This window comes from Megalobrama amblycephala, linkage group LG7, assembly GCF_018812025.1.
Source record: "Megalobrama amblycephala isolate DHTTF-2021 linkage group LG7, ASM1881202v1, whole genome shotgun sequence".
Lineage (NCBI taxonomy): Eukaryota > Metazoa > Chordata > Actinopteri > Cypriniformes > Xenocyprididae > Megalobrama > Megalobrama amblycephala.
The window spans coordinates 33,487,682-33,514,687 of record NC_063050.1 but is presented as its reverse complement, the minus strand read 5'-3'; the positions used below and the strand labels follow the sequence as shown (position 1 = coordinate 33,514,687).

The window sequence follows — 27,006 nt, the reverse complement described above, 5'->3', positions numbered from 1 at the left end:
CTGTATAAGACGAGAAAGCTTAATGTAAAAAACAACCTTAAACACTCAAATGGGCCTCATTCTTTTCTGCTACACTCCCACATCCACTTCAAACATACAGCTGAAGTTTTCAGTTGAGGGGGTGGTGGATTTTCAGCAATGATGGGAGTCATTCTCTCTCTATTTCCCTCACTCTCACTCTTTCTCTCTAGTGAGTTGGGGGGTTGGATGCTTGTTACCTTTAGTCCAGCGAGGCGTAATAATGGCAAGCTGATGCTTGCTGGTGCACTGGGATCCTGAATCACCGTGCTCTGAGAAAATGTTAGACTGAATTATTGAACAAGGCCTTGCCGAAATTACAGAGAAGAGCATCACGCAAGCTCAGTATAACAACTTTCTTTCCCGGAATAAAGAGGGAGACAGCATGACTGTGTAAAAATGAATCAAAGCACCTACAAAAGCTTCAAAGTGTGACACTATGGTCACAATTTATCAACTAGTCAATAGAGTTCAATTAAATCAATTGCATTTGTTATTTTTATTTATACCATTTATTTATACAAACCATTAGTGAGCCTGCAGTTTAAGTTGATAATGTTTATGTATATTCTTCAAACCCTACTGACTGTGTATATTCTTCAAACCCTATGGACCATTTCACTACACATGTGTAAGTGTTACTGAGTTAGAAGGATAATCATGTGCTCATAATCTGCTGGCATATCGTACACAAAAAAATCGGAGATGTTCGATTCAATTTGCTTTATTATTGGATAATTCTTTTACACTGTTTACGTCCAGCGCTTCCAGGTTTTACATCAGAACGCTGGCTCAGTATTTGCAAGCTGCTGTTCACATGAGCACAGGGGCGTAGTTTGTGGGGGGGATGGGGGGGAGGTAACCCCCCCAATACAATACAACCATACCAATGTTCAACCCCCCCAAAGTTGAAACCAAATCTATGCCCTTGCATGAGCAGCACGAGGAGCCGGCCAATAATGAGTCGCCGTTCTGACGTAGAACCTGGAAGAGAATGACAGAGAAGAGAAGATATTGTTATATAAAGTTATTATTTTTGTTTCATTTTTGCGCACAAAAAGTATTCTCGTCGCTTCATAAAATGAAGGTTGAACCACTGCAGTCTTTTTTTTAGTTTTTTACTAATATATGAAATATATCACATTATTGGAGTGGCTTGCGAACAGCAGTTCACATTGATTTAAAATTTTAAATATATTCCTAAATGAATATATTTGAGAAGAGTGGTGAGGCCAAATAAATAATATGAGAAAAAAGTAAGTTTCATAGTGTTATTCTGATTGAATGATCATGAAAACCTGTTCATCCAAAAAATCACATTAGTCAGCTTCTGTCAGCTGCAGAAGTAATGTGGGTCATGCGGACACAGTCAGTGTGTAACTGATGGGCGGGAGGGATCTGACAGAGATTGATTGATGTATAATGGATGGTTAAGACTAAACACAGGCTACATTAACACCAGTGACCTGTGATGGACTAGTCTTTTCTCACTAAAGGATCTGTGGGTGTTTATATAGCCAATATATTTTATTTTTATATATAATACAATGTATATTTTATTTAATTTATGCACCTGCTTCTTCATTAGAACAAAAGAAAAAAGAAAAGCTATATAAAAATCACTTTTAATTTATCCCGAAACATCTCAATTACAGACTGTAGCTGTTGATTTATGTTGTGAAAGGCAGCAGCTGAACTCTTTGGAGTATCATTTTACTTGTATTTCAGCAAAGACCTACTGCAGGGAGTGTTTTCCAGGGACGCCTGCCAGACCTCAACTTTATGGGTCTGGCATCGATCCACTACGGTTCATTTGGTGCGGAACCAACTAGGGTATCCCGAAGTACGTTATAAAAACATCATCCTCTATATATCCAATACACTTAAAGGTTTAGATGAATCTGCAGTAACCTCATTTGATCCTTCATTATACATTTCATTGAATTCATGTATCTGTTTAGTTGAATTAATTTAACATTTCGTTGAATTCATTTAGCCATTTCATCTGATTTGTCATGACTGTGAGGGTAAAGCTCAGCTGTGGACTCAGGTGTATTGGTTAAAAGAGCTCTGGGGTATATGACAGGGAAGTCCTCCCCTGAGACTGTTTGTCACAGACAGCTCTGAGCACCCTCTGCTTTCTAGACTACTAATGATCACCAGCTTCCTGTAGGACACAATAGCATAGAAATGGCTTCATTTTAGAAAGACATGAGAGCAGAAAGTGAGTACAATTGCTTGTTATAATAATTAATAGTTGAGGTAATTTGGGAATAAAGGAACAGATCTGTCAAATTCTATCATTATTTACTCACACTCGTGTTGTTCCAAACCTGTATGCAATGTTTTTCAAAGCAACACAAAAGAAGTGCTTAGGCAGAAATCATGTGACAGATTTGTATGAAACAGAGAAACAGATTGAAATTTAAAAACATTGTACTGCACTGTAAGAAAACAATTAATTGCTATCAGGACCGCCACGCCAGAACCTCCAGCCATTAAAAAAATGCAGAGTTTTCTGTGATGGTTAGGTTTAGGGGTAAGGGTAGTTTAGGGGGATAGAATATACAGTTTGTACAGTATATAAACAATTACGTCTATGGAGAGTCCCCGTAAACCACATATCCAAGTGTGTGTGTGTGGACTGAATTGGCAATTTAATCATAGCAGTCCTTGACATGTCATTAAGAAAACAGGGCAGGTGGCCCAGACTAGAGACAGGCTTCTAAAAAGCTATGTGTGTGTGTGTGTGTGTTTGAAGATAGCTTTACAAATCACACCCCCACCATTAAGCTCCAGAGGTCTGGCTTTAAGCCAGACCATCTGACCTATGTACACTTATTAAAACAGGGGTCAGCTTAAACAATGAAAAGATCACCAGTATAGAGAAAACATCAGTACACCCAGGAAAGAATTGATTAATGTATTTGCTGAACCAAAATCTTTAGTCTTTGCATTTATGTTGTGTTTTTATCTTTGGGGAAATATTGAATGTTATAATATATTTAACAGAATAAAATGCAATGCATTGACAAACATATGCATCATCATTATGTTGGGTTTGCCATATATTTTCATTTAAGCTAAATAACACTTTACAATAAGGTTCCATTTGTTAACATTAGTAAGCATGCATTACATTAGTTATCAAACTAACAATGAAAAATACTTCTAAAGCATTTATTAATTTTAGTTCATGTTAATTTCAACATATACTAATACATTTTTAATCAAAAGTTGTATCTGTTAATATTATTGGACCTGAGCTAACACAATCTAACAATTAACATTTGTATTTTTAAGTAAGCTTAATAAATACTGTAACAAAAGTATTGCTCATTGTTAGTTAATGCTAATTAATGTATTCACAATGAAGTTCGAGGTAACATTAGTTAAGTGTTACCTAAGTGTATTTTAACTAAATAGCTTTAAAGGGGACCTATTATGCAAAATTCACTTTTGCATGATGTTTGGTTATAAATGTATGTTGGCAGTGTGTGTACACAACCACCCTATAATGATAAAAATCCAACCACTCCTTTTTAATCCCCATAAATCATAAGCAGTGTCTCAGAACAAGCCGTTTGCAGGTTCCTGGCAGTGACGTCACTTTAGCCACAGGCCCCACCCACAAACTGCCGTTTTAACATAGAACCGCCCTGAGCGAGTTCACAGCGAGTTGTACACAGTCCGCCATTGCAGCACTGACGAGAATGTCTGCCAAGCATTTTAGGTGTTCTGTAGCTGGATGGATTAGTCCACATAGCTCTCTCCATTTACTCCCGAAATCTGAGCCACTGAAGACGAGGTGGATTAATTTTGTTTTCGAAGAAAATGCTCCCTCAATTCTAACAAAATTCGTTTATGTCTGCGCGAATCATTTCACACCGGACTGCTTTGTGAACGAATGTCAATACAAAGGCACAATACAAAACAGAGGTTGTGTTAATCAGTACTGTTTGTGATCCAGCTTACAACTTCCAGAGTGATACTGGATACGGCAGTACACTTTATTACAGTTCATCGGAGTTGATTTACGGATATAAAGTTTACCAGTTTAGGTCTTCTTTATATATTTGTTTAATGTTAGTTGTAATAAGTGTTTCTGTGTAGGCTACTTCGCTGTGTATGTTGATGATAATGCAAGGGAGAGAGAGAGAGAGAGTTTATGGATAATATTTTAATGCACACTTGCACTGTGTTTTATTAAACTCTTACAGAGATTTTCTAGAGTGAAAACAGACGCTTCATATTTTGTGTGAAGTACAATAAACGTTATAAATCTCATCAGTAAACTGGCTTGTACTGATATAGTGGATAAAAACAAGACGACAATTTAAGTTATAACTGTAATTAAACTAAACTATACCTGTTCTATCTCCATGCAGCATATATTCGCAGTTTCTGACATTATAGTGCGTCCTGACTCCTGACTGAATCCTGACACCGGAGAATCAGCTCTTGAAGCTCCGCCCTCTTAGGCAGAGCACAGCAGCTCATTTGCATTTAAAGAGCTCACACTGAAACGGCACGTTTTTGCTCACCCCCAAAAAGTGGCAATTTTAACATGCTATATAAAAAATTATCTGTGGGGTATCTTGAGCTAAAACTTCACATACACACTCTGGGGACATCAGAGACTTATTTTACATCTTATAAAAGGGGGCATAATAGGTCCCCTTTAAATCGTGCCATAATTTCATGTAAATACATCACAATGAAACATAACATAAATATTTATGAAAATCTCCTTAAATGTCATCTTATAGACTTTAGAAGCATCATTTACATAGTGTCAGAGATATTTGATTTGTTAAATGCCATGAAATCTCTTTTTCCTTTCTCTGTGAAAATTTCAAATTGACATAATGTGTACATTTTATATGTGCCTTTTGAAATAAATTCTATAAGCCTTGAAAAGAATAAAATCTTCTGTTAAATCTCAATGATGAATATGATGAATAGACTCAATTTCACCAAAAGAATGCAGATCCTATCTGAAAATGAGAAATGTGTGGTTAGAACTTAAATACAAAATTATTAATATAATTCCCTATCTGTTTGAAAATCTGAATATTCAAGAAAATGTATTTAAGTAATGGATTGTTTGATATCTGGGTTTCGCTCTAAATGTGCCTAGTCACTGTCAATATCACGTAATTTGCATTAACCAATCAAGTCAGAGGTGGAAAGTAATGTCCCTATGGAAACAATCAAAGAGAATATAGTGAAAGAATTCTGCCCACCACTTTAAAGACTCCTTCTGTGAAGAACTGGATGTGGTCTCTGATATCATTGGAATTTTCTTAAGTTCTAAGAAAAGGTTATAAGCAGACACATAACCTCACTTATACAAATGAGATGATTAACATGCACTGTATTAATGAAGTGAAAGCATTCCTTTTATGGCAGAGAAACATTTGCATTTGAATAGACAAGTCAACTAGCAAATATGGAACAAAGTTCTACTGACCTGTAATTGACAATGCCATTATAGGTGCAGGTCCACCATCTGATCTGGATACGGACCGGATACGGCTGACTATGGTAACCTCGGGATAAACAGAGAGACTAATGTTAGTGTGGACACAATTCTTGGTATGTGAGGGTGTTATGGGAAGTGTCCAATGTTCTGGTTTAACAGATGTGAATTATAGAAATGTGAGAGTGTTATGTAGACTGGGTAAACCCAGCCTGATCTGCCGGCAATTTGATTTCGCCCGGCAACTCAGTCTGGAAACCTGTACATTCATTTCTACTGCTTCTGTTACACTTTTGCAGGAACCAATCACAGACTGGCTTTATCCACCTTGCTCGCTATTGGCGGGTATAACACGATGACAAGAAGCGACGGCAAGCACGAATGTCAATCCAATCTTTTAACCTATCTTTTAATAAAATCCAACTTTTAACCTCTCGATGATGCTGAATGACTTCTTTAGTTTAGCAAACAAATCGCTCGAGTGGGTGTAAATACCACTCACTTTCATGTTGTTTTTTTTTTTTTTTTTTTTGCAAAACCTGCAAAAATCGCTTGATGCCATTGCTGCTTCTGAAAACCACTGATGAATGCTACAAACCAATACAAACTAAACCTGTCTGGAGTTTTCGCGTCGCTCTGCAAAGTATGTCACCCGGATCGTTGATCTGATTGGTTGAAGGACTATCCAATTGCGTGAATAATGCTCGTTGGTCACGGCACGTGCAGTAGAAAATGCATACCGACTCCCCAGACCAATGTTCAATTTTAAATTGAGCTTGGTCTGGTGATAGCCAGACAAAGTGTTATGTGTATGCCAGTTTAAAGAGAGTGTGTCTACTTCCAGAACAAAGCTAGGAAGACTGTTCCAGAGTTTAGGTGCTAAACAGGAAAATGGTCCTCCACATGCAGTTGATTTTGATATTCTAGGTATTATCAGCTGGCCAGAATTTAGAGATCGCAATTGACATGAAGGACTGTAATGTGTTAAGAGCTCGCTCAAGTACTGAAGAGCTAAATCATTCAGTGCTTTTTAATAATTAGCAAGATTTTAAAATGTATGCGATGTTTGATATGGAGCCAATGTAGTGTTGACAGAATCGGGCTAATATGGTCATACTTCCTGGAGTAAGAACTCTAGCTGCTGCATTTTGGACTAGCTGGAGTTTATTAAACGTACAGGGCAACCACTGAGTAGATCTTTACAATAATCTTGCCTTAAGGCCATGAATGCATTAACTAACTTTTCAGCATTTGTTCATATGTCGTAATTTAGCTATATTTTTAAGACGGAGAAATGCAATTTTACAGATACTATAATTTTTTTGTTTGATAGGGACAGTGCTTATCAATCAATAGACAGACACTGTAAATACACCAGAGTTAGCCCAACAGGCTAATTTTCATCTGTTGCATCTTGCCAGATTTTAAAATGGCAACCTAAAATAAAAAATAATAATAATAAAAAAAAAAAACATGGTAAATTATCACAAATAAAAATCATTATCCACAAATGATAAAACATGTTGTCAGTAAACATAGCAAAAGTCAAGCAAAACATCTCCATCATTAAGTAATGTTAAAAAAAAAAAAAAAAAAAAACATGAAAAAAAAAAAAAAAAAACAAACCTAACCTAACTGACGAGGAAGACCTAACCGAGCAGTTAGTGTTAGAGTTAGTGTTAACTAGCTCTCTAGGATCAAGTTGCGGTTTTTCCACAAGAGGTTTTAGCTTAATGTGAGGTTTCCAGCTTAAAGGTTTTTGGTATGTATCCTAATGACAATGATTAATTGTTAATATTAAGAAGAGGATCTATGACTTCTGGAAGCATCTCTTTCAGTAGCTTAGTTAGGGTTTAACATACATGTTGTTGATTTTGATGATTTAACAAGTTTAGACAGTTCTTCCTCTCCTATAGCAAAGAATGAATGGAATTGTTCCTCAGGAGATAGCACGACATCTGTGATACTGTAGTAAATGGTTGCATGGTTATAATTTTGTCTCTAATAGTATCAATCTTGCAAGTAAAGAAATTCATAAAGTCATTATTACTGTGATGTTTATAAACTTCTGAAGTTAAAGCTTTATTTCTCATTAATTTAGCCACTGTATCAAATAAATATCCAGGGTTGTGTTTGTTCTATTCCAAGAGAGTCGAAATTTAAGCAGATCTAGCAGATTTAAGGCCTTTCTGTATGCAATAACATTGTCCTTCCACAAAATGCCAAATACCTCTAGTTTTGTTTTCTTCCAGCTGCGCTCGTTTTTCAGGCTGCTGTCTTGATGACACAGGTGGATGTAATCACACAACAATGAGTCTAGGCAAAGGTTTATGGGAAATGTAGTTTGTGATGGAATGGCAAGGGACTAATGGGCATGGTGGTCATGTCCTGAAGAGGCTCAGTGTGGCCGGTACAGCAGGAATGTCGCGTTCCTCCTCTGCGACCTTCACAGTAAAAATGCAGAGTCGCTCAGTCACAGTGTCAAGTCAATGTAAAATTCTAAAGTCCAATGAGGGTTGTGCAGTGGCTTGACTGAACTGAGTGGCTCAGATAGCCCCCCTCTAAAAAAAAAAAAAAAAATCATGATACATACCGTGTCCAACTTGGTGAGATGAGCCAGTTCAATAAAGTATTGAACATAGTCCTCGATCGGGAGGTCTTTCTAACGGAGACGTGGTATTTGTGCTGCTGGATTCATGGTTGGTCAGTCTTTCTGTAACATGAGCAGGCATGAGACATGACACACAAGTTTATTAAAAAAAAAAACATTATCACACATAATCCAATCCAAGAACAAGAGTGCAATAAACATAAGGGAATCAGGAACATAATCCACACAGAGAAGGCATGAGAGCATCATCTGGGAACACACATACAGGAACAACGACTGACAAACAACACCTGAAGTACAGACCTAATATACACAGACATTAACAAATTAATGACACACAGGTGAATGTAATGTAATTTGCTGATGATTTTTAGGCTTGCTATATATCAAATATAGTGAAAATGGGGTGGTCAAAAATATTAGCCCCCATGTGAATTTTTGCTTTCAAAACACACCTAATTAATCAAACAGCTTTGTGCAGTCAACTGGCTCCCTAACAACACCTGAGCATTTAATCAGCATAAAAGGACTCCAAGGAACAGGGCACTTCAACATATTATTGGGAGAGACTACTTTTACTCACCATGCCAAAGACAAAGGAAATCAGTCTTCAGCTAAGAAAGAAGATAGTGGAGGCTCATGATAAGGGGGAAAGCTATACTGCCATTTCCAAGCATTTCACAGTGTCTAGAACCGCTGTACGTTGCATCATTGCCAAGTACAAGGAGACAAATTATGTAAGAAACAAACCTGGGTGTGGTCGTAAGTGCAAGATTTCAAGAACTCTGGAGAGGAAAATAGTCAGAGATGTCAGCAAGATGCCCCGGACATCTGTCCAAGATGATTGCTGCTGACCTGGGGTCTCATTTATAAAACTGTACGTAGGATCCCTACTAAAAGTGTACGTACGCGCAAAAGCTAGATTCTGCGTACGCACAAAAAAAATCAAATTTATAAAACCATGCGTATGCTAGCCTGACTTCGTCATACTCATATTCTAGGCAGAATGTGAGTCTGATACTGCTCCATTGCACTTGAATTATAGGGCGTGTCTTAACCGAACCAGTAAAAAAAAAAACTCTGCACTCAATTGGATAGACCTACAACCAATCAGAGCAACGCAGTAAGTGACGTATGTTGAACTTGTACTTAAACTTTTGCCGAATCCCGTTGGAAGGACGGCAAACACATCTTTCCCATCGACAAATGCCTTGATTGCGTTTCTTTGTTCGTCTTTTAAAATTAATGCGCTGTCGATTTCTTTTATTACAGACGTGATAGCGGAATCTAAACATCTTACTTCTCCAGCTGCAGTCATCGTTGGTGAAAACCAATTCAACCCAAGCGCTCTTTGATGACGTGGGTGGTTACGTAACCGCAGATAGCCTGTCCATCATCGATTAAAGCCCGCCCTGGCAATTTGATTGGCTCGGCCTTCTGGGAGCCGAGCATAATTACTCCACAATGGATCGAGTCCAGACCGAACTTCCCGTCCAAAAAATGTTGTGGGCGGGGTTCGGGCTGGCACCCAGGCTATGCGTATGCCAGAACCTGCGCACAAATCCCTTTATAAATCCCAGTCAGCGGAAGATTGTGCGTACGTGCATCTCCACCCTGTCTCCTCCCCGAAATAACCATATATGGAGCATACGACGCCTAGTTTTACTATGCATAACCTCATCTGCATACACGTTCCCAACCACGTGACACCACGGTTAACACCGTCAAAGGTACAAGACATTGGAAAATATTAGATATGGACTATAAATGCCATTTGTGCCACACATTATATTGATAAAGATCATCCAATATCCTCTTTATGTTTTAGAATAAATATATCAAAATATCCATAAAAACAAAATTGTAATACTTCAGATAAAGGTTTTAGGATAGAGTTAATTCATTCATTTCCACTGGCCAGATAGTATTTTAATAGTTTTAAACCATTCAAATCAAATTTGCAGTTTTGCTGATGAGGTGAACATATCTTTTAGGACGTTTATAGGCTATTTTTAGTGGAAACAGATCGGACTACTTATTTATTGCAGTGTAAATACAATTGTCCGAAACGGCGCGTCACTGACAAAGTATTTTAAAAAGAAAACATGCAAATCTTACCGTTTTCCTCAAATGAATATCCTTCAAATGGTAATTGTTTGAAGATCCTTCACACGACATCAACACCTCCTGCAGCTGTGGTTGTACAGTAAGATATTATTGGACCTATTCAAACAGGACAACGGACCGTTCGACCACCGAATCCAGCAGTGTCTTCCATAATATCGAAGTTAAGTGTGCATCACTGATCGTCATTCTCGAAAAAATATTTTGTCATAACATCTGCAGTTTAGTTAAGAGTATTTATTGTGCTCCCAGCGCTCCTCGCTGTAGGGGAGAGTGGGGTAATGTGAGACATCGGGTAATGTGAGACACCCCCTTTATCTCGGCAACGGAACACATTTGTGGTTATGTGACAATTATGTTTTCAAGCCCATCACATTTCCCCTTGGCCATGAAGGAGAGGACCTCATGGTGCTGTGCTAAGCATGTTTTTTTCACAAAAATATTTTTTTGCATGTTAAAGTAAATTTTCTTGCGGTCAACTTAATCAACTGTTGTGCCAAAGCAAAATGATTCAGGTAGAAAAACTTATATCATACATGTTGATGAACTACCAACATATAAAACCATGTGATGATGCTAGCTGAAGATTAGCCTGAATTGCTAAGAGAGACCGTTTTTTTCTAAAATGTGGTGGTGGGGTAAAGTGAGACAAATGCTTTGGGGTAAAATGAGACATGGGGCACAAGTCAAATTTAGTCTTAAAAATATTTTAATGTAATATTACATTACATATGTTTTATTTTTAATGTCATAAACATTGTAGAAAAGCCATCATGCCAAGGCAAAACACCAGGAAAGACAACCTGGGGCAAAAAAAAAAACCCTCAAGGAGAATGATGTGGCACATGTTGTGGTAAAGAAGCTGCCTCAACCTAAAAGGCCTGGAGAGATGGAGAGAGCAACTCCTCATCTTTCCCTGTAACCTTCAGGGCTGGAATGTAGAGTAGGCCTAGTTGTAGAGGATGACAGTAGGCTGATGTTCTAATACAGGTGGGTCTAGTCCTGTGTTCTGAGTCCCAGGCTGTTCTAGCTGGTTCTGATTGTGCTTTGCTCTGACCTCCAGACACTAGCTGGCTCTAAGCGTGCGTTCACACTTGTAGTTCGGTTCGTTTGGTTCATTTGGTCCGGACCAAAGAAGATTTAGTCCTGGTCCGATTAGAGTTCAGATTGGCAATTTTATCACCGAACCAAAAGATACCGAACCTTGAGGCATAGGGATACATTCACAATGTGATTGGTCAGATTTTATGACGTATTGCCTATTTTGAGACGGAACTTAACAAAAATCCCAAACAATGCTGTGTGCTGAGGTAAATGCGCTCGTTGTGTGTGCATAGCAGCGCGTAGCCTGCGTGTGATGGTATTTTGGCCAGCTGGGAACTTGTGAAGAGCTTATAACATGTGTAAAGTAGTCAAAACAGCGGCAGGAATCCATCCATCACACACACAAACGAGACGTGTGTCTGATGCCTGTGATGGGCAAACTCGCGACTATGACAAGAAAAACCGACATGCGTGAGGATTCTGTCCTTTTTAGGGTCTCTTTTTAGGGCCTCTTTTTAGGGCAGCGTTCACATATGTTCAAATAAACCGCACTAACTGAGCAATCACACCAGGGTTTGTTTTAATTGAACCAAACATGACAAGTGTGAACGCACCCTAAAGGTCTTGTGTTCTGACCCCCAGACTGTGTTCTAATCTAACTGGTTCTATCTGTCATTTGAATGTTAATTAAAATATTTTGAATTATATTATGTTGTATTTGATTTTGTTCAGAGTTACTTTCAAGTGTGTGTTAATTGACCAATCCCCATGATTCTGTTACTAGTCCGACATTAGTTCTGGAATGTGTGGTTGTCAAGCTAGCTGTCAGGATTCGAACGTTGCAACATGTGTTGTTATGGTAGTTTCAGAGTGGAAAAAGTAAGTGGATCAGTTTACCCCCTTGATTTCTCTGGTCTGTCTCAGTTTACCCCTAAGCTGGGGTAAAGTGAGACACAAGATGACTTTTTTAAAAACAATCATATTTTCACTGACCTTCATCCTGAATACATTCTGATAATTTCTATGGCTAGGAAACATCTTGAATTAATGGGAAATGTGCAAATTTTACTGATATATCATTTAGCTCGCTTAGAGGGGAGCAAATGTAAAAAGTGTCTCACTTTACCCCACTCTCCCCTACATTAAAGCAGCGTGTCACTGGAAAAGTGATCGAAAGTAGCACATCTACTGTCTCAATTCATATCACTTTTGTCTCCAGAATGTGCGTACGTACGGCTCAAAGTTTGCTTAAAGGTGCGCACAGTCTCCCGTCAAGTTTGTTTTTATAGATCACAAAACAGATACGCACAAAACAGGCTGGAAACGTGCGTACGCCAGTTCCCAAGCAAAGGTTGTGATCTATAAAAACAAACTTGACGGGAGAATGTGCACACCTTTAAGCAAACTTTGAGCCGTACGTACGCACATTCTGGAGACAAAAGTGATATGAATTGAGACAGTAGATGTGCTACTTTCGATCACTTTTCCAGTGACACGCTGCTTTAATGTACAGCGAGGAGCGCTGGGAGCACAATAATTACTCTTTACGCTTTATAAATGAGACCCCTGGCCTCTTCTGGAGTTGATGTTTCAAGGAACACAGTTGTGAGGGCTCTTCATCGTGGTGGGCTTCTGGGCCATCGTCCCAGAAGAACCCCTTTACTCAAACAGCGGCACATCACAACCAGACTGAGGTTTGCCCGTGAACATTTGAAAGGTAAGGACGAGTTTTGGGAGTCTGTGCTTTGGTCTGATGAGACTAAACTGGAACTGTTTGGGCACATGGATGTTGCTTATGTTTGGCGAAGAAAGGGTGAGGCCTTCAACCCTAAGAACACAGTTCCCACAGTTAAACATGGTGGTGGGAGCATCATGCTGTGGGGCTGTTTGCAGCCTCAGGCACAGGGAGCCTTGTTCGGGTGCATGGCATCATGAAAAAAGAAAATTATGTTGACATTTTGAGGGATAATATGCAGAAATCTGCTCGTAGTCTAGCCTTAGGTCATCGCTGGGTCTTCCAACAAGACAATGACCCAAAGCATACATCGAAATTGGTCCAACAGTTCCTGAAGGATACCAAAACCAAGGTCCTGGAGTGGCCCGCACAGAGCCTAGACCTCAATCCTATTGAGAATCTGTGGTGAGTGCTCAAAGTGAATGTCCATGCTCGGAAACCACGTAATTTGGACCAACTGGAGCAATTTGCAATGGAAAAATGGGCCAAAATCCCTCAGGAGACCTGTGCCAACCTAGTAAAGAACTACTCTAAGAGGTTGTTGTCAGTTGTGGCTCAGAAAGGGTACACTATTGACTATTAATGACCAGGGGGCCAATAATTTTAGACGTTTCATTTTTGCCCTTTCTTGTTTCAACTCACCATTTCAATTAAATATCCTAATCAAACTTAGTGGACATTTTGTCTTTATTATTTTGGAAACAAATACACTTGTTGTTAATGGTCATTTCCATGGAGAAATCAAGAGTTTTGTCTAATTTCATAAGGGGGGCTAATAATTTTGGCCTCAACTGTAGATAATGATCTGAGATTTCAATGCTCTGCTGTAGAATTTCAGCGCCATCAACATGGATTCCATGTGACAATATTAGATCTAAAGTATGATTATGATAATGAGTGGGTCCTAACATGTGTTGTCTAACTCCAATAGAGTTTAGAATGTCTATAAATGCTAATCCCAATGAGTCTTTTTTATTATCTACATGGATATTAAAATCACCAACAATTAAGACTTTCACCAACAATTAAGACTTTATCTGCAGCCAGTACTAACTCTGCACAGACTTTTATAAAGTCTGCATGGTGCCCTATTGGCCTGTATACAGTAGCCAGTACAAATGTCAAAACGGAATTTATCACTTACACTAGACTACATTACATAAAGCACCCTCACTTCAAAGGAACTATACTTGAAACCAGAGCTCTGAGTAATACTATAATTTATACTACAAATTGCAGCAACACCTCCTCCTTCGCCTTTCAGATGAGGCTCATGACAGCAAATGTTAAATATTTATAACATCTGACAGCTGTAAGATGCAAAAATATATCATAATATATTATTATTCATCATATCTCATAAAAAAAATCACAAGTCAGTGTGCATCACATTTATGATCTTTAATTACCAATGTTGTGTTGTTTTATAAAAGTAGTTACTGTGCAACTATTATATAGCCATTAGTAAAACAAACTCATTTGCCATGTGTTTAAGCATTATGGGATGTGTCTGTATGCCTCCACAGTGCACCACAGAGAATGTTCAAGAGAGAATGTTTTTACTATGCAAATTAAAAAATTCATATTGTGACATGACTGATATTGAATAATTAAAATGCACAGTGTCATACATGATACTGTAACAATAGTCATTTATCAGATTTTTCCCTATTAGTTTCAATATGGTATGATGGGTCTGTCTCATATCAACATAATATACTGCCCACATGTCCACTGCAGCAAATAACGTGTGTCCGTACACCTGCGATGAAGGGCAGTGCAGCATTAGCCCTCTCTCCTCCTCCTCTGCAGTATGACATGTATGCAACATGGGTGGGATGTGCCTGTGTGTGCTAACAACCCTGCACCCTTCACGCATCACATCCCCCACCACACACACACTTACACTTACATTTCACAGGGTGTGGCACTCTGACACTTTTATCTCCCCATTACCATCTTAATCCTGTTCCTTGCTTTTCCCAACCTTATCTTTTTCTCTGTTATTCTTTTCTCACCCTCTCAACATCCAGAAATAGTCCTCACATCAAAAAATATATATATTAATGCATACAATGTATATAAATGGTCCTCTCCTTCATTTGTCCATCTCCTTCATTTGTCTTCATAGTGTTATACACTGCTCAAAAAAATTAAAGGAACACTTTTTAATCAGAGAATAGCATCAAGTCAGTTAAACTCCTGGGATATTGATCTGCTCAGTTAAGTAGCAGAAGGGGTTGTTAATCAGTTTCAGCTGCTTTGGTGTTAATGAAATTAACAACAGGTGCACTAGATGGGTGACAATGAGATGACCCCCAAAACAGGAATGGTTTTACAGGTGGAGACCACTGACATTTTTTCCCCTACTCACCTTTTCTGAGTGTTTTGCACTAGTTTTGCATTTGGCTAGGGTCAGTGTCACTACTGGTAGCATGAGGCAAAACTTGGACCCTACAGAGGTTGCACAGGCAGTCCAACTCCTCTAGGATGGCACATCAATACGTGCCATTGCCAGAAGGTTTGCTGTGTCTCCCAGCACAGTCTCAAGAGCATGGAGGAGATTCCAGGAGACAAGCAGTTACTCTAGGAGAGCTGGACAGGGCCGTAGAAGGTCCTTAACCCATCAGCAGGACCGGTATCTGCTCCTTTGTGTAAGGAGGAACAGGATGAGCACTGCCAGAGCCCTACAAAATGACCTCCAGCAGGCCACTGGTGTGAATGTCTCTGACCAAACAATCAGAAACAGACTTCATGAGGGTGGCCTAAGAAGCCCGACATCCTCTAGTGGGCCCTGTGCTCACTGCCCGGCACAGTGGAGCTTGATTGGCATTTGCCATTGAACACCAGAACTGGCAGGTCCGCCATTGGCACCCTGTGCTTTTCAGATGAGAGCAGGTTCACCCTGAGCACATGTGACAGACATGAAAGGGTCTGGAGAAGCCGTGGAACAAGCTGCCTGTAACATCGTTCAGCATGACCGGTTTGGTGGTGGGTCAGTGATGGTCTGGGGAGGCATATCCATGAAGGGACACACAGACCTCTACAGGCTAGACAATGGCACCCTGACTGCCATTAGGTATCAGGATGAAATCCTTGGACCCACTGTCAGACCCTACGCTGGTGCAGTGGGTCCTAGGTTCCTCCTGGTGCACAACAATGCCCGGCCTTGTGTGGCGAGAGTATGCAGGCAGTTCCTGGAGGATGAAGGAATTGATAACATTGAATGTCCATCCGTCACACACTGTCAGAAAAAAAAGGTACGGTGCTTGTCACTGGGGCAGTACCCTAAGGTACAAAGGTAAAAAAGGTACTAATATGTAACTTTAAGGTACAAATATGCACTTTTAAAGTACTAATATGCACCTTTAAGGTACTAATATGCACCATTTAGGGGTAAGTAAGGTACAAAGATGTACCTTTTCACTTTTGTACCTTAGGGTACTGCCCCAGTGATAGCGGCGTACCTTTTTTTCTTACAGTGCACCATCTGTCGTCTCATTAGGAGCATGCCCCGACATTGTCAGGCATGCATACAAGCATGTGGGGGCCATACAAACTACTGAGTACCATTTTGAGTTGCTGGAATGAAATTTCAGCCTGTTGCATCATTTTTTCACTTTGATTTTTGGGGTGTCTTTGAATTCAGTCCTCTGTAGTTGATCATTTTCATTTCCATCAAACGATGTGGCATGCTTTCGTTCCTAATACATTACCCAGTCCATATCAGTATAGATATCCAGCATGATATTTTTCCCCAATGAGATCTGATGTGTTTTCAAATTGTTCCTTTAATTTTTTTGAGCAGTGTATAAATATTAGGCAGTTTGCTGAATAGTAACACTTCATTGTGTTAATGTGTTTTTGTCATATTCTGGAATTGTTAATGTGTATCAAGCCAAGAACACCTTATCTCTTAGCTGATCTTAGATCTTAGATGATTTCTGACTTCTGACTTCCTTCTGACATTAGTAGTGTGCATGTGTGGTTCTGGTAAACCTTGCATTGTGGGGATCAAACAAAGATAGCAGATATTTTTGAACTTGAGGGTACATAGTTTTGGTCCACATGAGGAAAACAGCTTATAAATCACACTAAATTGTGTTTCTGTGAGGGTTGTGTTTAGGGGTAGGGTTAGGGTTATGGGATAGAATATACAGTTCATGCAGGGCTGAGTTTTACCAGCCAAATATGGTTACACTTTATTTTAGTTGGTCCTTAATTACTATGTACTAACATTAATTACCAACAAGACTATGTATTTACTGTGTAACTACATGTTTGTCTTGAAAATTCCCACATTCATTGCTAATGAGCAGTATGGTTATTGGGTTATGGGTAAGGGTAGGATTAGGGTTAGAGGTTAGAGTTAGATTTCTGGGGTAAGGATTTGGTTTGTAACAACAAATGTTAATTAAATCCAAGTACATACAATGCACTGATACATATTTTATAAAGTATATAAAGTATAAGGATGGTATATGGTTAAGACACAAGGCCACCTGATATAAAGTGTGACCAAAAATAACACAATATTTTTTATTTCAGTTTTAGTATTCGTTTAGTTTTAGTTTTTATTGTTTACAGTTAGTAATTGTAATGCTTCAAAAAAAACTTTTCAATTAGTTACAAAAAAAAAAAAAAAAAAAAATCTAGTTTTAGTTTAAGTTACATTGGAAGTCTGTCTGAAACCAGTTTCCTTTAGCACTGCTTTTTTAGACTATAGTCTGTTAACTCATTTTCTGACTGGGCAGTGAGTGAGTGCCTTCGGCTTTGGACACAGTCTTTGAGGACAACACAAAATGACTTTTGCAGTGTGACATGTCAGTTTGAATTAGTGTCACTGTTTTTACTGCACTATATTTAATCTACATTTCTGATGTTACTGTTGTTTTCTCTGGATCAGTTGTGCCAACCAAGTCATGTTTTGTCACCTACTTGTAAGATCTTATTAGCAGAAGTAAATGTGCAAACCCTCTTATATAGCTTAAAATATATGCAGCCTGAGTAAATGGAGGCCATCTGTTGTGAGCAAATTTTCTGTAGAATGTTCACACTAAAGGAAACACCCATCAACCAGAGTGCATTTGAGGAAATGTCTCAAAGGGAAGGGTTGTTGTCTGTTGCCACTGCAGCCAAAATAATGAGCCTCCTCTGAATAGAAACATACCTTTTGAAAGCCATTATCTAAAAGGCTTGTTTCAACTTGGAGATAGAAGAGAAAACTTGTTGTGGAGAGAGAGGAGAAAACTTGTTGTAAATCTCTCTAAAATTGCAGTTGAATGTAAAGTACAATTTCTTTTGGATGAAAATATTGTTTTCCGCAGGGAATGTGTAAGGAGGATTTAGGCCAAGTGGATTCCATAAGCGGGTCTTTATTAAAGGATCTGAGCAGAAAATCCAAACAATAGTCACAACAAGTCAGGTCACAGGCTTTGGTCGAAACACAGGCAAAACAATCCAATGACAGACAAATCCAAAAACAGTAATTCAAAAATGTGAGTCAAAAGAGCAAAAGCAATGATCATAACAATAATCAATAACAGAGGCATGGAAGAACATTTAGTAAGGCAGTGAACTGGCAATACTTCGCAATGTGGCAGTGCAAACACATGGCGTAGTTCATGAGTGGAAAACCACACCTTTTGACCTGGCTGATACTCAGGATGAGGACATCTGCGTCGATCAGCTTGAATCCTTTGAGATCGAATAGCCCACTGGCGATGGACATGAATGATGGATTGTCCCAGACCTGTTCACTTCTTGTAATCCAATCATCCACAGCAGTATGGCGTTATTTTACTGTCAAATGTCGAGAGCACATTATTGTGACACGAGAGCATATCAATGTAATGCGCGAGCGCAAATCTGTTCCCTCGCGCGCGGATTTCCTTTGTTCTCGCGCAAATCTGTCCGCTCGCGCGCGGATTTCCTATGCTCTCGCGCAAAACTGGACGCGCGCTCTCAAATATACAGGGCTCTCTCATGAACTGCCTCTCCTCTAGCTCAGATATTGCGTGTGCACGCTCAAACTGTTTCCTGCATGCTCAAACGTGTCCTGCGCGCTGAAACTGCACATGTGCGCTCACGAATCTCTCCGTGCTCTTGCAGAAATTAATTTGCTTTTGGATTAAACGCTGTCAAAAGTTATCAACCAATCAGAAGAGACGACTGATCCATGTAAATGATACGTGGAATCTTATTGGCTGAGAGTGAACTGCGCCTGGAATTCTTTCTACAAAAATGGATATTTCATAATATTTATCAAATGTAACCTAGTCTAACTGCATCACATTACAGGTCAAACCCCAATTTATCTAAACAAACAAACAAAAAATGTTTCTTAAAGTTATTGTGGTCATACGTTTTGTGTTGAAATTTATATAAAAAATAGGTAACATTTTACAATAAGGTTTTTATTTGTTAACATTAGTTAAATGTATTATCTAACATAAACTAACAATGTGCAATACATTACTGTAATTATTAATCTTTGTTAAGGTTAAAAATACAGCTGTTTGTTGGTTGTTTACTTCACAGTGCATTTACTAATGTTAACAAATTCAATAAAAAGACCTTCAATAAAGCAGACTCTGTACTGTGAAGGGCTCAGAAACTAGACTGAAACATCTTGTAAGAATTTAGATTTAAATAAGAGTGAAGTTGACGTGAAACTATTTTTTCAAAAACATTTGAGATAAAAGGTAGATTAGAAATATGCTGTAATTTTCAAGTACAGAAGAATCAAGATTTGGTTTCTGAAGAGCAGGAACCACCAGACCATGTACTAATGTACCATTTACTAATGTTAACAAATACAACTTTTGATTTTAATAATGTATTAGTAAATGTTGAAATTAACATTAACAAATATTAATAAATGCTGTAGAAGTGCAGTTCATTATTAGTTAATGTTAACTAATGCAGTTAAATAATGTTAATGAAACCTTATTGTAAAGTATTACCAACAAATATCTTCTGATTTAAGACCGAACAAGATCAGGTCAGATCATCATTCCCTTAATACTTAAAATGTGGAGATCACATATACCACCATAGTCAATTTCTTTTGAGGTCGGGTATAAAACATGACATACAAAAATACTTAAGCTCTTATGTATGCATGATTAATCAAAATAACACGATCTTATTCCTAAATGACAACGATTCGGTTATGTCTATTAAACCTTTGAAATTACGAACATACTGGAATATTTAAACCTGGTTTTGCATTGCCGCTGAAAACAGTGGTCATAAACTATATGTTTTAAACAGCTTCACAAAGCGTTTTCAACAACACACTATTGCTACTTCTGTGTTGCAAACATTAAATAATAATGCAAGTAGCCTATTGCAATAACAATTTATAGTCCGAATATACACTGATTTTAGCAATAAATTACCTTTGAAACTAATGTTATTACACTGTTCTGCCAGTAGGTCGTGACCAGTGACTGTTAAAATGTATTTGATGATCAGAATCATTAATTCAAGAAATTAATTTAAAAACACTGTACGAATCATATCTTCATTCATTTCAAACGATATTGTAATTTAAATTAATACATATTTTTAAATAGGCTTTATAACATTTTACACATTTCTAAATAGACTGATTTATAACATTATTAGTTGTTTAATCTTTTGTTTTTAATTAATGTTTAATTTAATGTTTTGGTCCATGATATTGGCTAATATGATGGTTTTGGATAAATCGTTCAGTGGGGTTTGACCTGTAATGTGATGCAGTTAGACAAACAAGCTTATTAATATAGAAAACATCCAAGCGCCCCATTCCAAGCCATTTCTAAGATATGTCCTGCATTTTGATTAATATTATTAAATATTATTAAATTGTAAAGAAATGAAATATCCATTTTTTGTAGAAAGAATTCCAGGGGCAGTTCACTCTCAGCCAATAAGATTCCACGTATCATTTTCATAGATCAGTCGTCTCTTCTGATTGGTTGATAACTTTTGACAGCGTTTAATCCAAAAGCAAATCAATTTCTGCAAGAGCACGGAGAGATTCGTGAGCGCACATGTGCAGTTTGAGCACGCAGGAAACAGTTTGAGTGTGCACACGCATCTGAGCGAGAGGAGAGGCAGTTCATAAGAGAGCACTGTATATTTAAGAGCGCGCGTCCAGTTTTGCGCGAGAGCATAGGAAATCCGCGCGCGAGCGGACAGATTTGCGCGAGAGCAGAGGAAATCCGCGCGCGAGCGGACAGATTTGCGCAAGAGCAAAGGAAATCCGCGCGCGAGCGGACAGATTTGCGCTCGCGCATTACATTGATATGCTCTCGCGTCACAATAATGTGCTCTCGACATTTGACAGTAAAATAACGCTATACAGCAGGTACTTCAGATGGCTCCCCAGACCAGGGGAATAAAGGAGGCTGATAGCCTAGGACACATTGGAAGGGGGTAAGACCAGTTGAAGAGTGTGTGAGGGAGTTTTGGGCATACTCTGCCCATGGGAGGAATATGTTCCTGGCTACAGTGTGATCTCAAGTATCTACCAATTTCCTGATTAAGGTGCTCCATTTTTCCATTAGCTTGAGGAAGATAGCCAGATGTGAGACTGACATTGATGTTTAAATGTTTTCAAAAGGCTCTCCAAACGTGATGTGAACTGTGGCACTCGATCAGTAAAAATATCATCGGGTAGTCCATAAATCCTAAATACCTGATTGAACAAAACTTGGGCAGTTTCCATGGCAGTAGGTATACCTTTCAATGGAATGAGACGACAAGACTTAGAGAAGCAGTCGATGGAGACCATGATGGTGGTGAATCCTTGAGAGTTAGGCAGATCAGTGACAAAATCAATGGACAGGTGTGACCAGGATCGTTGGGGAATTGGTGGTGGTTCTGCAGGCAATTGTCAAGGTGTTCATGACTGAGCACAGATCTGACAAGCAGTTACATAATTACTGATATATGCAGATAATGTATGCCACCAAAATGAATTTCTGACAAAAGCGGAAAATTAACTCCAGGATGTCCAGAAGCAGGGGGTGTGTGGACCCACTGAATTATTCTGTTGCGAAGACTGGATGAAACATAGATTTTTCCAGCTGGGTACTCTGAAGGGGATGGCTCTTTGTGTTGGACATGTTGAATTTCTTCCATAATATACCACTGGATGGGTGCGATGATGATGGAGGGTAGTAAGATAGTTTCTGGTCTCATCTGTGAATCACCAGAGTCATGGATACGTGACAATGCATCTGCCTTACTATTTTTGCTCCCTGGATGGTATGTGACTGCGAAATTGAAACGAGTGAAAAAAAAGTGATAGTGCCCATCTTGCCTGGCAAGGATTCAAACGCTTGGCATCCTTGATATACTCTAGGTTTTTGTGGTCTGTAATGACTTGAAAGGGATGAAGGGCACCTTCTAGCCAGTGTCTCCATTCTTCAAGAGCGGCCTTGATAGATAATTCCTTGTTACCAATATCGTAATTGCTTTCTGCTGGAGTTAACTTTCATGAGAAGAATGCACAAGGGTGTAACTTGCCTGGTGTTCCATGACGCTGAGAGAGGACAGCACCAATTCCACAGTTGGAGGCATCAACCTCTCCGATGAAGGGAAGTTTTGGATCTGGATGCCTAAGGATTGGAACTGGGGTGAAACTGGACTTGAGCCTGTTGAATGCTGATGTAGCTACCTCAGTCCATACTAACCTCTTGGGTTTTCCTTTAAGAGAAGTGAGGTGACAGGTTCAGCTATTGTACTGAAGTCATGGATGAATCTACGGTAGAAGTTAGCAAAGCCTAGAAATCATTGTAACTCCTTGACAGTGCTGGGTATAGGCCAGTCCGTGACAGCTTTTACTTCGGTGTCATCCATCTCAACTCCTGAATGGCTAATATTGTAATCCAGGAATTTGGTTGATGTAACATGAAACTCAAACTTTTCGGCCTTGACAAAAAGATCGTTCTGGAGCAGGCGTGACAAGACAGTTCTTACATGAGAGATATGTTCTTCTATGGAGCATGAGTAGATCAGGATATCCGTCGATGTAGACAATCACATACTGGTTCAAGAGGTCTTTGAAAACTTCATTAACGAAGGACTGGAAAACTGAAGGTGCATTGGCCAACCCATATGGCATAACCAAATACCCGTAGTGCCTCCTGCTGGTGAGAAAAGCCGTCTTCCATTCATCACTCTCACGGATTCTGATGAGATTGTAGGCAGATTTGAGGTCCAATTTAGTGAGATAGCGGGCCTCTTGTAATTGCTCCAGAGAAAAAGGAATAAGAGGCAAGGGATGGCGATTCTTAACAGTGATTGCGTTGAGTGCTCGATAGTCAATACAAGGTCTTAAACCGCCATCTTTCTTGTCAACAAAAAATAACCCAGATGCTGCAGGAGAGGTAGATGGTCTAATAAATCCATAAGATAAGGCTCCTTAAATGTATTCTTCCATGGCCTTGGTTTCAGGAATGGACAGTGGGTAAACACGGCTCTTAGGTGGAGAGGTGTTAGGAAGGAAGTCGATGGCACAGTCCCAGGGGCGATGAGGTGGCAACTTGGTGGCCTTGTCTTTACTAAATACCTCAGCTAAGTCAGTATACTCATTGGGGTCGTTATTTGGTAATGAAAAGGAATTCTTGGCTAGATGGATAGTGCAAACTGTAAGTTCGGTGGGCAGTTCCAGACAGTGAGTGTGACAATGAGGTGACCAATTCATTTTCCCTCAATGAAAACTGTGGGTCACGTGTAGACAACCAAGGATACCCTAGGATAACTTGGTTTTGTGGTGATGATATAACATAGAGAGTGATTTTTTTTAGTGTGAAAAAGGCCAACTCTGAGTTTTATGGGGAGTGTTTGATGAGTGATATTACCTTTACCGATGGGACCATCATCAATGGCAGAAACAGCAATAGGTGGTTCACATTTGGTTGTAGGAATGTTCAACTGCTTCACTAAATCTTGATTAATCACATTTGCAGCAGCTCCATAATCTATTAACGCTGAGAAATGGTGGTCTTGATTAGCAACTGACAAAATGATGGGAAGTGACAAACATAAACTGATTTATAAAATACTGAACATGTGACTCACTCGATAACTTGGAGAGGCGTTGGCAGCAGGTTTAGCAGGACAGTTGGAACAGCGATGACCTGATTCACCACAGTAGAAGCAGAGATGATTGAGTAATCTTCTCCGTTCATCAGGCAGTAAGTGAGTTTGTCCTATTTGCATGGCTTCAGTAGGACTAGACTGACATGGTATTTGAGCAGTAGTAGTAAGTACATGATAAGCGAAGTTAGACTTGGGTCTTGGTTGTGTTCGTAAGAGATTGTCAATTTTGATAGCAAGGGTAACAAACTGGGAGAAGTCAAGTGAGTCATCTTTGCATAGTAATTCTGCTTGTAACTTAGCAGAGAGACTTGAACGAAAAATGTGCTTCAACGCAACGTCATTAAACCCACTTTGTGCTGCAAGAGTGCAAAACTGGAAAGCATAGTCAGAAGCAGATCTGTTGCCTTGACGTAACTGAGTTAATTGAGTTGCCTCCAGCAGGATATCGAAAGACATCATGAAACAATTGAGTGAAGTAACTGCATGACTGCTGGATATGTGTGTCGTGATCCCAAACAGCTGTAGCCCACTCTAATGCCTTCCCAGTATAGCAAAGTTATGATAAAAGTACACTTTGTATGGTCTTGGCAAAAAGTTTCAGGTTGGTTTAAAAAAATAGATAGAACACTGTTGTAGGAAACCAGTGCAGTTGTCAGGAGAGCCATCAAACTTAACAGGTAAAGCGAATCTTACCGGATCAGGACATGGGGCAGGGAGAGACTGAATGTACTGTGTCAAATGCTCGTTGGTGGCTTGCAGCATCAATAACTGTTGTTGAAAACCATTCAGCAGATCCTTTTGATACTCAATGGTAGAGAGGAGCTGAGAGACTTCCGCTGGATCCGAGCCAGGCAAAGTATTTTGTAAAGACGATTTAGGCCAAGTGGATTCCAAAAGCGGATCTTTATTAGTGGTGGGACGGTTGATACGTTGTTATCATCCATACTGGATGCCCGTGATCTTCAGCCCTTAGACGGCACTGCATCACATACAGGAATGTTACTATAATGGAAATCACAACATGGGCTCAGGAATACTTCCAGAAAACATTGTCGGTGAACACAATCCACCGTGCCATTCGCCGTTGCCAGCTAAAACTCTATAGGTCAAAAAAGACGCCATATCTAAACATGATCCAGAAGCGCAGGCATTTTCTATGGGCCAATGGACTGGCTCATTTAAAATGGACTGTGGCAAAGTGGAAAACTGTTCTGTGGTCAGACAAATCAAAATTTGAAGTTCTTTTTGGAAAACTGGGATGCCATGTCATCCAGACTAAAGAGGACAAGGACAACCCAAGTTGTTTTCAGCGCTCAGTTCAGAAGCCTGCATCTCTGATGGTATGGGGTTACATGAGTGCGTGTGGCATGGGCAGCTTACACATCTAGAAAAGGCACCATCAATGCTGAAAGGTATATCCAAGTTCTAGATCAACATATGCTCCCATCCAGATGTCGTCTCTTTCAGGGAAGACCTTGCATTTTCCAACATGACAATGCCAGACCACATACTGCATCAATTACAACATCATGGCTGCGTAGAAGAAGGATTCGGGTACTGAAATGGCCAGCCTGCAGTCCCGATCTTTCACCCATAGAAAATATTTGGTGCATCATAAAGAGGAAGATGCGACAAAGAAGACTTAAGACAGTTGAGCAACTAAAAGCCTGTATTAGACAAGAATGGGACAATTCCTATTCCTAAACTTGAGCAACTTGTCTCCTCAGTCCCCAGATGTTTGCAGACTGTTATAAAAAGAAGAGGGGATGCCACACAGTGGTAAGCATGGCCTTGTCCCAACTTTTTTGAGATGTGCTGATGCCATGAAATTTAAAATCAACTTATTTTTCCCTTAAAATAATAAGTTTTCTCAGTTTAAACATTTGATATGTCATCTATGTTGTATTCTGAATAAAATATTAAAATTTGAAACTTCCACATCATTGCATTCTGTTTTTATTCACAATTTGTACGGTGTCCCAACTTTTTTGGAATCGGGTTTGTAATAACCATTGGTTAGGATTTTTTTTTTCCTTTTAGTTTTCATAATTAATGCAAATGACATAACTAATTGATAACCCTAATCATAATATATATTTGAATGTTGCATTATAAAATGACCTACTTTTATAATACCTACTGTATGATGAAACATGATTGAGTAATGAATAAAATCCCATAGAACATTAACACTCACATAATAAAGGGTAACATCTATTGTGAGCATTCTTTTGTATTTGGATATATGTGTTTGTTTAAGGGTAGTGTACAGTAGATTGTGAGGCATCAAGTAGAATTGTGACAGTGTCTCTCTGTATACAGAGCTTAATCACAATGTCTGTCTCGCTCTGTTGTGTCTGTTTGTGCTATTTTTAGCTTTCTCTCTCACACTCACACACACATACAGACATTACAGAAAAAGAGAGCATCCTCATGTGCATTCTTGAGAAACACACAACAGATAGGATCACATTGCCAACACATTTCTTTTGTCACTCCCAGTATCAATGAACTATAGCTTTGCTTTTTAATTTCCTCTGTGTTTTTGCATACATCAGATATATCTGTTCAAGAACTCTCTCATTCGCTCTCTCCCCAGGATACCCATAAGCTGATGACTCATGGTTGACTCTATACAGTCTCATCATTACACAGTATCTGGTGATTTCCCTCAGGAAAGCCCTGTAGGTTACTAATGTGGATGGGAACTCAATTCAGCTGCATCATGGGGGCTGTATTATTTACCATCTGCATGGAAGTACCATCTAATCTATACTCCAAAAAAATATGGTTTTTAAAGGTTCTTTATATGTAGTAACAGTTCTATTTAGAACCGTATCATCCTGAAGAACACTTTATGTGCTGAAATGGTTCTTTGAGTTAGAGTTTAGG

The 27,006-nt window shown here is 39.1% G+C and overlaps 1 long non-coding RNA gene across 3 annotated transcripts; it reads right to left on the bottom strand.

Annotated features, from left to right (window-relative positions):
• Positions 1-116: 116 nt before the first annotated feature.
• Positions 117-10,287, bottom strand: LOC125272371. Of its 3 annotated transcripts, none has more exons than XR_007185823.1 (6): positions 8,862-9,091; positions 8,094-8,213; positions 7,731-7,944; positions 5,492-5,570; positions 5,265-5,331; positions 117-1,002 (listed from the first exon to the last, which is right to left on the bottom strand). It is a non-coding gene; the product is annotated as an uncharacterized LOC125272371 (long non-coding RNA). The 3 variants fall into 3 exon arrangements; XR_007185824.1 differs by lacking the exons at positions 117-1,002; positions 8,862-9,091 and adding exons at positions 4,737-5,015; positions 10,230-10,287; XR_007185822.1 differs by lacking the exon at positions 117-1,002 and adding an exon at positions 4,737-5,015.
• Positions 10,288-27,006: the final 16,719 nt, after the last annotated feature.